Source organism: Solea solea, chromosome 1 (genome assembly GCF_958295425.1).
Source record: "Solea solea chromosome 1, fSolSol10.1, whole genome shotgun sequence".
NCBI lineage: Eukaryota > Metazoa > Chordata > Actinopteri > Pleuronectiformes > Soleidae > Solea > Solea solea.
In genome coordinates, this window is record NC_081134.1 from 22,922,720 (window position 1) to 22,934,014 (window position 11,295).

At 44.0% G+C, this 11,295-nt stretch overlaps 2 non-coding genes across 2 annotated transcripts; both read left to right on the forward strand.

Moving 5' to 3' along the window:
- Nucleotides 1-2,398: 2,398 nt before the first annotated feature.
- LOC131473756 (U2 spliceosomal RNA) lies at nt 2,399-2,591 on the forward strand. Its single transcript, XR_009242236.1, has one exon. It is a non-coding gene; the product is annotated as a U2 spliceosomal RNA (small nuclear RNA).
- Nucleotides 2,592-3,111: 520 nt separating this feature from the next.
- Nucleotides 3,112-3,275, forward strand: LOC131473750 (U1 spliceosomal RNA). The gene has a single exon (XR_009242235.1). It is a non-coding gene; the product is annotated as a U1 spliceosomal RNA (small nuclear RNA).
- The last annotated feature ends 8,020 nt before the right edge of the window (nt 3,276-11,295 follow it).

Consider the following 11,295-nt stretch of genomic DNA (forward strand, 5'->3'; position numbering starts at 1 on the left):
TCATGATCAATAGAAAATTAAACTTCACACATAAAAACACTATGATAGACCCAGAAGGTAGATTTATAATACTTCACTTATTAATCAATAATACAGACTTCTGTATATCTAACATATATTGTCCTAATGACGATGACCCATCCTTTTTTTAACACTATCTTCTCCTCACTGTCCACTCACTTAGACACAACACTGATAATAGGAGGGGACTTCAACATGGCACTCAACCCAGAACTTGATAGGCTCAGTAAGGCAGGAACAACACGGAACTGGCAATCGACAGAAACACTTAAACAATACATGAGTGATTATGGTCTTTGTGATGCTTGGCGCTCCTGTCATCCAGCTGATGAAGAATACACCTTCTTCTCACCTGAACACAACTCCTACTCTAGAATGGACTTCTTTCTCACCAACACCTTAATTCTATCAGACATCACAGACACTCTGATTCACCCTATCACCATTAGTGACCATGCACCAGTTTCACGAAAGATAACTAATAAGGCCATCACACCACCAATCAGAAACTGGAGATTTAATACATTATTACTAGATGATCCAAATTTCATTAAATGCTTTGAAAAAGAGTGTTTAATATTTCTAGAAACAAACGACCTGCCAGGAACACCACCAGGTGTCCTCTGGGAAGCAGTAAAAGCAGTTATGAGGGGTAGAATAATCTCATACTCCTCATTTAAAAAGAAGAAAGAAAACCTACTGGAATTAGAACTACAACATAAAATAAAAACATTAGAGACTGCCTATGCTGCATCCCATGAGAACTTGCTGAATAATGTAAGAAAATTAAAACTCAAATTAAACAAAATAATAGAAAGGAAAACGCAGTTCCAACTGGAGAGATTACGCTTGGAAAACTTTAAACATAACAATAAATCCAGTAAATACTGTACCTAGCTAACCAACTTAAATTAAACAAAGAAAAAAACAACTATCCACTCCATAAAAGACTCAGGTGGTAAACTAACCCATGCACCGGAAGAAATAAATTACGTTTTTAGAGATTTCTATAAAAACTTATACTCATCAAACAATAACTCATCAAGTACAGACATAATCATATTTTAAAACTCCATAGATCTACCGAAACTGAATGAACAGGTTAAGTCTATGGAGTCCCATATCCCCAGCTGAACTCAATGAGGCCCTACACCATATGCCAAACAGGAAAGCCCCAGGACCAGATGGATTCCCAGTGGAATTCTACAAAACATTCTGGTCTATACTAGCACCAACATTCTATAAAATGATAATAAAAATCAAGGAAAGTAACACTCTCCCCACACACATAAATACAGCACATATCTGTCACCTCAAACCTGAGAAAGACCCGTCACTCCCATCCAGCTATCGCCCCATCTCACTCATAAACGCAGATCTTAAAATCATCTGCAAAGCCTTAGCAAGGAGACTGGAAAAAATCACCCCCTTCATAATCCACCCAGACCAGACAGGATTCATTAAGGATAGACATTCAACTAATAATACACGCAGATTAGTAAATATAATAGACTGCACAATCAATACAGAGCAGCAGTGGTTTCACTATATGCAGAAAAAGCATTTGATAGAGTAAACTGGAAATTCCTACTTGCCACAATGGAACAATTTGTATTCGGAGAAAACTTCATCTCCTGGATCAAAATTTTATGCAGTTTACCCAGTGCCTCTGATCAAACTTCTTCAAGCTTCACTCTCCAGAGAGGCACCAGACAAGGCTGTCCACTCTCTCCATCACTATTTGCCATCTTTATTAAACCACTCGCAGCGGCTATTCGCACAAACAAAAATATCAAAGGTATTCAAACAATACCTTTGTTTGGTCGTGGGTGCGCTCCTGAGCGCCCGATTCCTGCTCACCCCCCTCATCGCTGGACATGGGGGATCTGGTCCCCTGCGCTCGGTCTGGGGGGTGTCCAGGGGCATTGGCTGTGGCCCATCATGATGCACCTCCATGAAGGTGCTGTGGTGGGCGGCAGTCTGCTTACCCGGCGGAGGTCGTCTATGGGCGCAGATGCTCCTGGATGTTGGGGGACCCCTCTCCGGGGTACTGCGGGGTTGGGCGCGGCAGGTCCTTGGAGCACTGGCGCCGCCTCTACCTGGGGAATCTGCCCTGGACTGGCACGTGGGTCTGCCTCTCTTCCGTCTCTGGGGGCCCCCTTGGCTGGTGGCCCTATGTGTCCTCGTGGGTGGTCTGCTCCCCCCGGTGGTGGGATCGCCCTGCCCTCGGGCGCTGGCAGGCTCTGGGTGCGGGGACCGTGGGCCTCTGCGGCCTGCCTGGATGTGGGGTGGCTCGGCCTCTGTCCGTGGTCTTGTCGCCGCCAACTCCCTCAGGTCTTTTTCTCTCTCTCTCTCTCTCTCCCCACACTTGTGGGCCATCGCTTCTCGGCCTTTTGGCTAAGATCAAGTGTAGTAGCTGTTCTTATCAGTTTAATATCTGATATGTCCTCTATATGGGGATTAAATTTTAAATGCATTTTTGAGCATTGGGAGGTGAAAACTGGGGCTTGCTCTCTTCACTCCTTGCATTGATCTGGTATTGCAGTGCCACCAGGAACGGTGCACCATTCTCGTTTTTCTGTGAAAACCAAAGCAAGGCTGAAAGTAGAAGGACATTAACTGTGCCCGTGCGTCAACGTAATTGCAAGCCCATGTTTCTTGTAAGGAAGCAGCAGCGTAAAAGCGTGCAGCAGTGTAAAAGCTTACAGCACCTGGTATTCCCAGGCGGTCTCCCATCCAAGTACTAACCAGGCGTGACCCTGCTTAGCTTCCGAGATTAGAGGAGATCGTGGCGTTTTTTTTTTTTTCTTTATTATCAAAAATACTTTCAAAAAACGTAAATTGACATACAAATGCATTAAAAGGTATTTAGAAAAAATGAAATAGAGTACTCATGTACGTAAAACAACTGATTAACTGATTGGTCGAGTGTTTCCTCTCCAATGTAGGCTGGAGGTTGAAGTTGAACACAGCACAGCATTAACGAGCACCTGAGTCAAGGCATTGGACTCTGGGATTATTCATTTCCTGCACCATCAGCCAAAGAGCTGTGTCTGGGAACAGCCACCCAGTGTTTGGCAAGTACACCTCATACTTACCTGGCAGGGGAGATACCATGATCAAGAAGGTGGTTCACCCAGGGCGAGGCTCAGCCGTTGCACTCTGGTTGTGCTGACCCCTGCAAATTCCCCAAATGTGGGAATCTTGACTGCATAATTTTCGCTAGTGGGGTACTGCGTCCGTGCTCTCTCCTGATGATGTAGTTGTAAGCAAAGGTCAGCCGGCCAAAGTTCCACATTGTGTGCCCATCTCCAAACTTCTCACATCCTTGCAGAGCGACATCCCCAGTCTTTCCGAGTTGCCGCGAATGTGATGGTTGTGGGTGTTGTCTTTTAGCTCTAAGAAAATGTCACGCTCTCTTTCCTGACAAGGGGGAGGAGACTGTGCTAGATTGTTCAGGCAGGCAGACAGACGCACGCACGCACTCACACACACACACACACACATATATGAGCATGTAGGTAGTCACATGTGTCAACTTGTGTCCTTTTTAATGACAAATTGTTCGGTGACGACACGTGGGGTCAGAGGTCAAGCAATGTTTATCTAATTTTAAAATTAGATAAACTCAGTCACTCACTCAGGGGGTAAGAGGTTGGGGTTAGGTTTAGGCAAGGGGGAGGAGACTGTGCTAGATTGTTCAGGCAGACAGACGGACGCACGCACTCACACACACAAACATATATATATATATATATATATATATGTATATATATATATAACAGTATGTAGGTGTGTCATGTGTCAACTTGTGTCCTTTTTACGACGAATTGATGACAAATTGATGGGTGACGAGACGTGGGGTCAGAGGTCAAGCAATGTTTATCTAATTTTGAAATTTCTGCTCACTTTCAGCACATGTGCAGGTCTCCGTAGCATCCCCGCACAGCCCAATCCTAAATGCCTGTCCTGGCCGCAGTCCCCGTCAGCGGCCACCAGGGGGCAGGCGTGGCCCCACTCACGTACAGTATGTATGTGCACATGCACATGCATATATATGTATATACTGTATATATAAGAATATATACAGTATATAAGAGCATGTAGGTAGTCACATGTGTCAACTTGTGTCCTTTTTAATGACAAATTGATCGGTGACGAGACGTGGGGTCAGAGGTCAAGCAATGTTTATCTAATTTTGAAATTAGATAAACTCAGTCACTCACTCAGGGGTTAGGTTTAGGCTGACTGAATATACCATATACCTGCGTATACCATGGGACTACACCACTGGTCTCACCACATACACAGCAGCCTCCACTGTGGAAATTTTTTCTCCCTGGGACGTTGCCTGCCACAGGAAGCTGGGAGGAAAGCATAGAGGCAGTCAGGAAGTGAATGAGGCAGTCAGTCACTCAGTCAGTGAGCGAGCGAGCGAGTCAGGAAGTCAGTGAGTGAGCGAGTGAGTCAGGAAGTCAATGAGCGAGGGAGGCAGTCACTCAGTTTGTGTGAGTGAGTGAGTGAGTGAGGGAGGCAGTCACTCATTTTGTGTGAGTGAGTGAGTGAGGGAGGCAGACAGGCGATGGGAAAAGGTGATGCAGTCACAGTGAGACACGAAGCAACTTTTTGACAGACATCGTGCCTACCGGAGACATATAGCACACGCTTCTCATTTTGCATGCGCCTCCACATGAAGTAAAATGTCCTGTCTTCTCCAAAGCCGGCACTGACAATCTCGTCCTTGGTGGGCGGGAGTGCACTGAAGGTGACGGGGAACTCCTCCAGGAAAGCGTTCCATTTGCCCAGTGGCCTCGACGCAGAACTGCAGAAGGAAAGCACACGTAGCACTAGTTGTCTATTGTGATGTGGAACGTGTACTGACGTCAGCACCGAAAGTGACAACGCTTACCTGTGGTACGCAAAGGACGTGCCCGCGGCCTCGGCTGTATCCGGCGGTTGCGCTCTCTCGCAGACCTTCCGGCAGCTGTGGCGTGTAGGAGAGGGGCAAGAGAGAAACATAGACGGGCGTTTGCCTTTGCAGCAACAGCGAGTGAACGAGCAGATAATTGACGCGTCTTTACTGCGAACTCGAACACAAACTCGACCCCACTAAACACATTTAAACAAAAAACACCAAAGAGATAAAGAAATGACTAATACTCACGTTTGCAGTAGTCCCACCAAAAGCTGTTTGACAAGAGTAAGTGTCAGTGTCAACTTTATCCTCCTCAGTCCATCTCGTCCCTCACACCAACTCTCTCCTTTGCTGGTGCTATCTGGGATGGGGGGGGGGGGGGGGGGGGGGAGGGGGGGGAGCCAGTGAGGAGGAGGAGACGGTGAGGAGCCACCAATGGGCTCATTCCCACTCTGTGCCTCTCCTTTTTTTTCCAACACCACGTTTTGTTACATTACATTAGTTACATGTTATTTAGCAGACGCTTTTATCCAAAGCGTCTGTGGATCCAACCGATAGTGATAAGTGCATTTAAACAGTTGGGTACAAATAAGAGCTACAAGTAAGTAAGAGTTTCAAGTAAGCCAAACTATGAAGTGCCAGTCATAAGTTTTTTTTTTTTTTCGTCGTCTTAGTAGAGGTAGAGTCGGCGTTTGTCATTTTTCTTTCTTCATTGCTTAATAGCATGCAACAGTATTTTAAGAATGAAACTTTTCTTCAGTCAACATTTGTTTTTGTAAGGAATACATATTTATATAGTAATTGATAATAACAACGATAATAATATAAAGTCTGCATCGTTGCTGTGCGGAAAAAGGACACAACTGTATTGTCAGGCACCTAGATCCAAGCTGGACCTGAACATTCCAAGGCCAGAAGTAGAAATTACACACAGAAACCATGTGACTCAAGTTGCAATATTCAAAATTGAGGTTTAGGGAGGATTAAAAACAATAACAAAATAAACAATTATTATTATAGAACTATTGATGAATGGCACCTTAAAAATTCTACCAATTGCACCTTTAAATGGTCTATTACATGGACTCACATAAAATCAGCCTTGAATTCAGTTTACCAAACAGACATGAAGACAATTCAAAATGACGGACGTGTGTGTGTGTGTGTGTGTGTGTGTGTGTGTGTGTGTACTCGTCAACCAGTAGAACAGGGGACTTTGGCGTCATTACACACACACAAAGAGGGGACTCACCGTCTTAAATAAGCACTGACATATTTAGAGTCTGACTTAATTTCCGATTTTGACTAGACCGTTCCAAATTTTCAGCCCCAAAATACTCACCAAACCACAAGGCCTGGATGTCAGTTTTCAACTTGTGTGCTCAGTCTTTACTTAAAGGAATACAATTTGTTTGTTGTTCATTACAGAAAAATGTCCACACTTGTATAGCATGGAACGACACAAGTCCACTGTTGGCTTGCGAATAATGACACAATAATGACACTCTTGTATAGCATGGAGCGATACTTACACTCCAATTTGGAATAACAGAAAATAGCAAAATGAATAGTAGTTTTTAGTTTGTTTTGTTTTTTAGTCGCAGCTAAAGTATGTCTTGATTCAGAGGTTTATTCAGTTTTTTGTAAAACACATACAGGCTAAAAGTGCATTTCCTACCCAGTTTCAAGCTGAAGACTGTTTAAAATCATTTAGTATTTAAAAACCTAGAAAAGACCTAGAAAACAACCAAGTGGATGCTTCTGTTAAAACAGCATAGCAATGGTGTCAGTGCCAGTGCCCCTGGCGTGTAAGGGGAATGAGAGATAACACTGGGACTGTTTTAATATAAAAAAAAGAAAATCATTATATTTCATCTGACCTCATATTCATGAATGACTTTACAATGAATGCCCTCACACTGCCCAAAGTGACACAAGGTGAAGTTGACACGTGATTCGAAACATGCATAAGATAAATACATGCTTGATCTCCTGACTCCAATTAGATTATTAAGATCAAATACAAAATATATCCATGTCATAGATAGATAGATAGATAGATAGATAGATAGATACTTTATTCATCTCACAGAGAAATTCACAGTTCAGCAGCTCCAGAATATGTTACAAGATAGAAACATAAGAGCCATGCAAGTCTATGTACAGTCTAAATATAAACTGAAACATATGTATAAAAAGGAAAAAAGAAAAAATATATAAAAAATATAAAGGCGTTAAAAAGAATGAGATGTACATGTGTGCTTGCGTGTATGTGTCATGTATGATGCAGGTTGAAGAGTCTGATGGCATGGGAGAGGAATGATCTCCTCAGTCTTTCTGTGGAGCAGGACATTGACAGCAGTCTGTCACTGAAGCTGCTCCTCTGTCTGTGTATGGTGCTGTGTAGTGGATGGTGTGGATTGTCTATGATGAACAGGAGCCTGTTGAGTGTACGTCCCTCAGCTATGGATGTCAGACTGTCCAGTTCTGTACCTACAACAGAGCCTGCCTTCCTTATTAGTTTGTCCAGGCGTGAAGCGTCCTTCTTCTTTAGGCTGCCCCCCCAGCACACCATTGTGTACAGGAGGGCACTCGCTACCACAGACTGGTAGAAGGTCTGTAGCAGCTTCCTGCAGACGTTGAAGGATGCCAGCCTTCTAAGGAAGTACAGACGACTCTGTCCTTTCCTGCACAGAGCATCTGTGTTGGTGGTCCAGTCCAGCCTGTCATCCAGCTGTACTCCCAGGTATTTGTAGGTGTGCACCACCTCCACACAGTCCCCCTTGATGAGAACTGGTTCTGGGTGCACCCTGGATCTCCGGAAATCCACAACCATCTCCCTGGTCTTGGTGGTGTTTAGGAGCAGATGATTGTTGTCACACCATTTGACAAAGTCCTGGATGAGCTCCCTGTACTCATCCTCCTTTCCGCTCCTGATACAGCCAACAATGGGTGTGTCGTCCGCAAATTTCTGCACATGGCAGAGCTCTGAGTTGTACTGAAAGTCAGACGTGTACAGGGTAAACAAGACAGGAGAGAGCACAGTCCCCTGCGGCGCCCCTGTGTTGCTGACCACCGTGTCAGACCTGCATTCCCCCAGTCTCACATACTGGGGTCGGCCGGTCAGGTAGTCACTTATCCAGGCAACTAGGTGTGAACCCACTCCCATCCCAGACAGCTTGTCCCTCAGGAGCAGAGGCTGGAGGGTGTTGAAGGCGCTGGAGAAATCCAAAAATGTAATTCTCACAGCCCCGCTGCCTCTGTCCAGGTGAGAGAGAGATCGGTGTAGCAGGAAGATGATGGCATCTTCCACTCCCACCTTTTCCCGGTAAGCAAACTGTAGGGGGTCAAGGGCATGGCAGGTCTGTGGCCTGAGGTGATGAAGCACCAGTCGTTCCATGGTCTTCATCACGTGCGACGTCAGGGCCACAGGTCTGAAGTCGTTCATCTCTCCAGGATGGGGTTTCTTTGGGACTGGGATGATGCACGATGTCTTCCACTGCTGGGGAACCTTCCCCAGTCCCAGGCTCAGGTTGAAGATGTGCTGAAGGGGGTGACCCAGTTCCCGCGCGCAGGCCTTCAGTAGTCGAGGTGACACTCCATCTGGACCTGCAGCTTTGTTAGGGCGCAGCCTCCTCAGCTCTCCATAAACCTGAGCTGCTGTGATCGTGGGTGGTGTGGTGGGGGGTTGGGAGTTGTCCTCATTTGTGTTTGTGGAGGCTTGTGTGAGTTGGGGGGTGAGGTGAGGGGTGAGGGCAGCTGCATTCAGATGTGTGAATGGGATGGGGTGATCAAACCTGTTAAATAACTGCTTTAACTGGTTTGCCCTTCCCACATCGCTCTCCATGGGGGATTTCTCTTGGAGCTGCAGCCAGTGATTGTCTTCATGCCCTCCCACACCTCCCTCATGTTGTTTTCCTGCATCTTTTGTTCTATCTTCCTCCTGTACTGCTCCTTCGCCTCTCTGAGCTGGACTCTGAGTTCCTTCTGTATCCGCTTGAGCTCCTGGGTGTCTCCATCCTTGAAGGCCATCTTTTTCTGGTTCAGAAGACCCTTGATGTTGCTTGTAATCCAGGGCTTGTTGTTGGCAAAGCAGCGTACAGTTCTTACTGGAACAACAATGTCCATACGGAAGTTGATATACTCAGTTGTGCAGTCAACCACCGCCTCAATGTTCTCATTGTGGGATCCATGCAAAGCATCCCAGTCTGTGGTCTCAAAGCAGTCCTGTAGGGCCAGTTCAGCCTCAGGAGACCACTTCCTGAATGAGCGTGTGACTGTAGGCAGCCTTCTCACTCTTTGGATGTAGTGAGGTTTTAACAGGACCAGATTCTGATCAGCTTTCCCCAGTGCAGGCAGAGGGGTGGCTGTGTATGCATCCTTCACGTTTGCATACATCAGATCTAAAGTCCTATTCCCCCTGGTGTTACAGTCCACGTACTGGTGGAAAGCAGTCAGTGTTTTGTCCAGAGTAACATGATTAAAGTCCCCAGAGATTAACACAAGAGCCTCTGGATGCTGTGTTTGTAGTTTAGCCACAGCGCTGTGGATGACGTCACACGCAGCCTCCGCGTCAGCCCGTGGAGGAATGTAAACAATGACAACAATGGCGTGGCTGAACTCTCTGGGCAGGGGGGTATTCCATCAAGCAGGCTAAAGGCAAAGCCAAGCTTAAATGGCCAAGTCTGGCTAGTATGAGTGAGAGTTTGGTTCCATCAAAGAGGCTATGATTAGCCCCAACTCAGTAACCATGGAAACTATGACTCTGGCTAAGCCTCAACCATGGCTAAGCCATAACTGTGGCTCAGGTTTCCGTTCCATCAATCTGAGCCTCAACCCTGTTCCACCAAGGTGGCTAATGTGAATGCCAGCCAAGTAACCATGGTAACTTATGCTGCCGTGCAAACCTGGTCTGTAGCAGGCTAAAAGTGAAGCTTAGCACCATCTATGATCAAAGAATGTCCAATAGACAGAAACAGAGACACACAACTGTCATGGAATGATAAAATAATATGTAAAACATAAAATATATAATAAAATGTATTCAAGAAATTATTTATACTAATAATTCTATATTATATAGAATATATTATATTATATATATATTATATATATATTATATATATCTATAAGTACATTAAAGAACATTATCACCAAAATAAAATATAATAAAAAATAAGACACAAATAAATACAAAATTAAACTAATTAGCAAAAATATAATAAAAGGAAATTGAGGCATTGAAAATAAAAGATTGATTGATGATTGATTTGCTGTCACCTGCATTCACTTACTGTAATAGGGGTCCTTGTCTCCATTGAATTGCCTGATTTGCTAAAATGATTCTAGATAAATAATCAATAGATCTGTCATATGATTATTTCCTATAGAATGATAACCAACATTGCATTTCGTCATGTAATTATCTACCATCAATTGTATGACAAATGTGATGAGTCATGTAAAATACTTTGATTAAATGTAGCCTATTATTATCAAAAATGTAGGCATGGCTACTTTATATAGCACATTTTAGCACAAGGTGATTCAAAGTGCTTTACATAAAATAAAATGAAAATACAACAATTCAACATATAGCATCTGGGACAAAATATATATATATATAAATAGCACAAATACAGCATGTAAAAATGACAGGCTTAAATGAAAATGATATCAATTCTATACAATTGGCCATGCAGGAAATAAATGAAAGCTATCCCATCGATTTGCATAACAATCAGTTGATAAATGTGATGAATATCACTTTCTAACATTACTACTAGGGCTGCCAAATGAGAAAATATGGAGAATTTCACATACATTGCAGTGAAACAATAATGCTATTTAAACTATGTTCATATGAATGTTACTTATTAGGGCTGTCTTTTTGTTCTTTGGGGATTTTCCTTTTCATTTTAGGGATTTGGTTGCATTAATAGGTCCACATAATTGATAAGTTTAAAACAAAAACCATCAAGAAATCAATTGGTAGATTATTGTCTCCATATATTTTGTCCCTTTGATGGAGGATTTATATAACATGATGATGCTGAAATAGTTCATTTTCTTTGTCACTTACGCATTCAGCCTGTTGGCAATATTCTGCCACGCCACATCCCTCGCTTTGTTGATTGCCGCGGTATTGCCCTTCTTTGGGATTATGTGGCTGTAATCCTCATATACCTCCATGAGGAGGGTTTGCTCCGCTGCGGAGAACATCTCTGCACGTTCTTTTCCTCTTGCTTTTCGGCATTTTTCACAGTTTCCGCGCTCGACTAGACTGGGCTTTTTATTTTCCCTGTGGGCGTGCACAAGTTGAGTCTTAACAGGTGAGGCTTGACTAAGCGTCAGGTGGA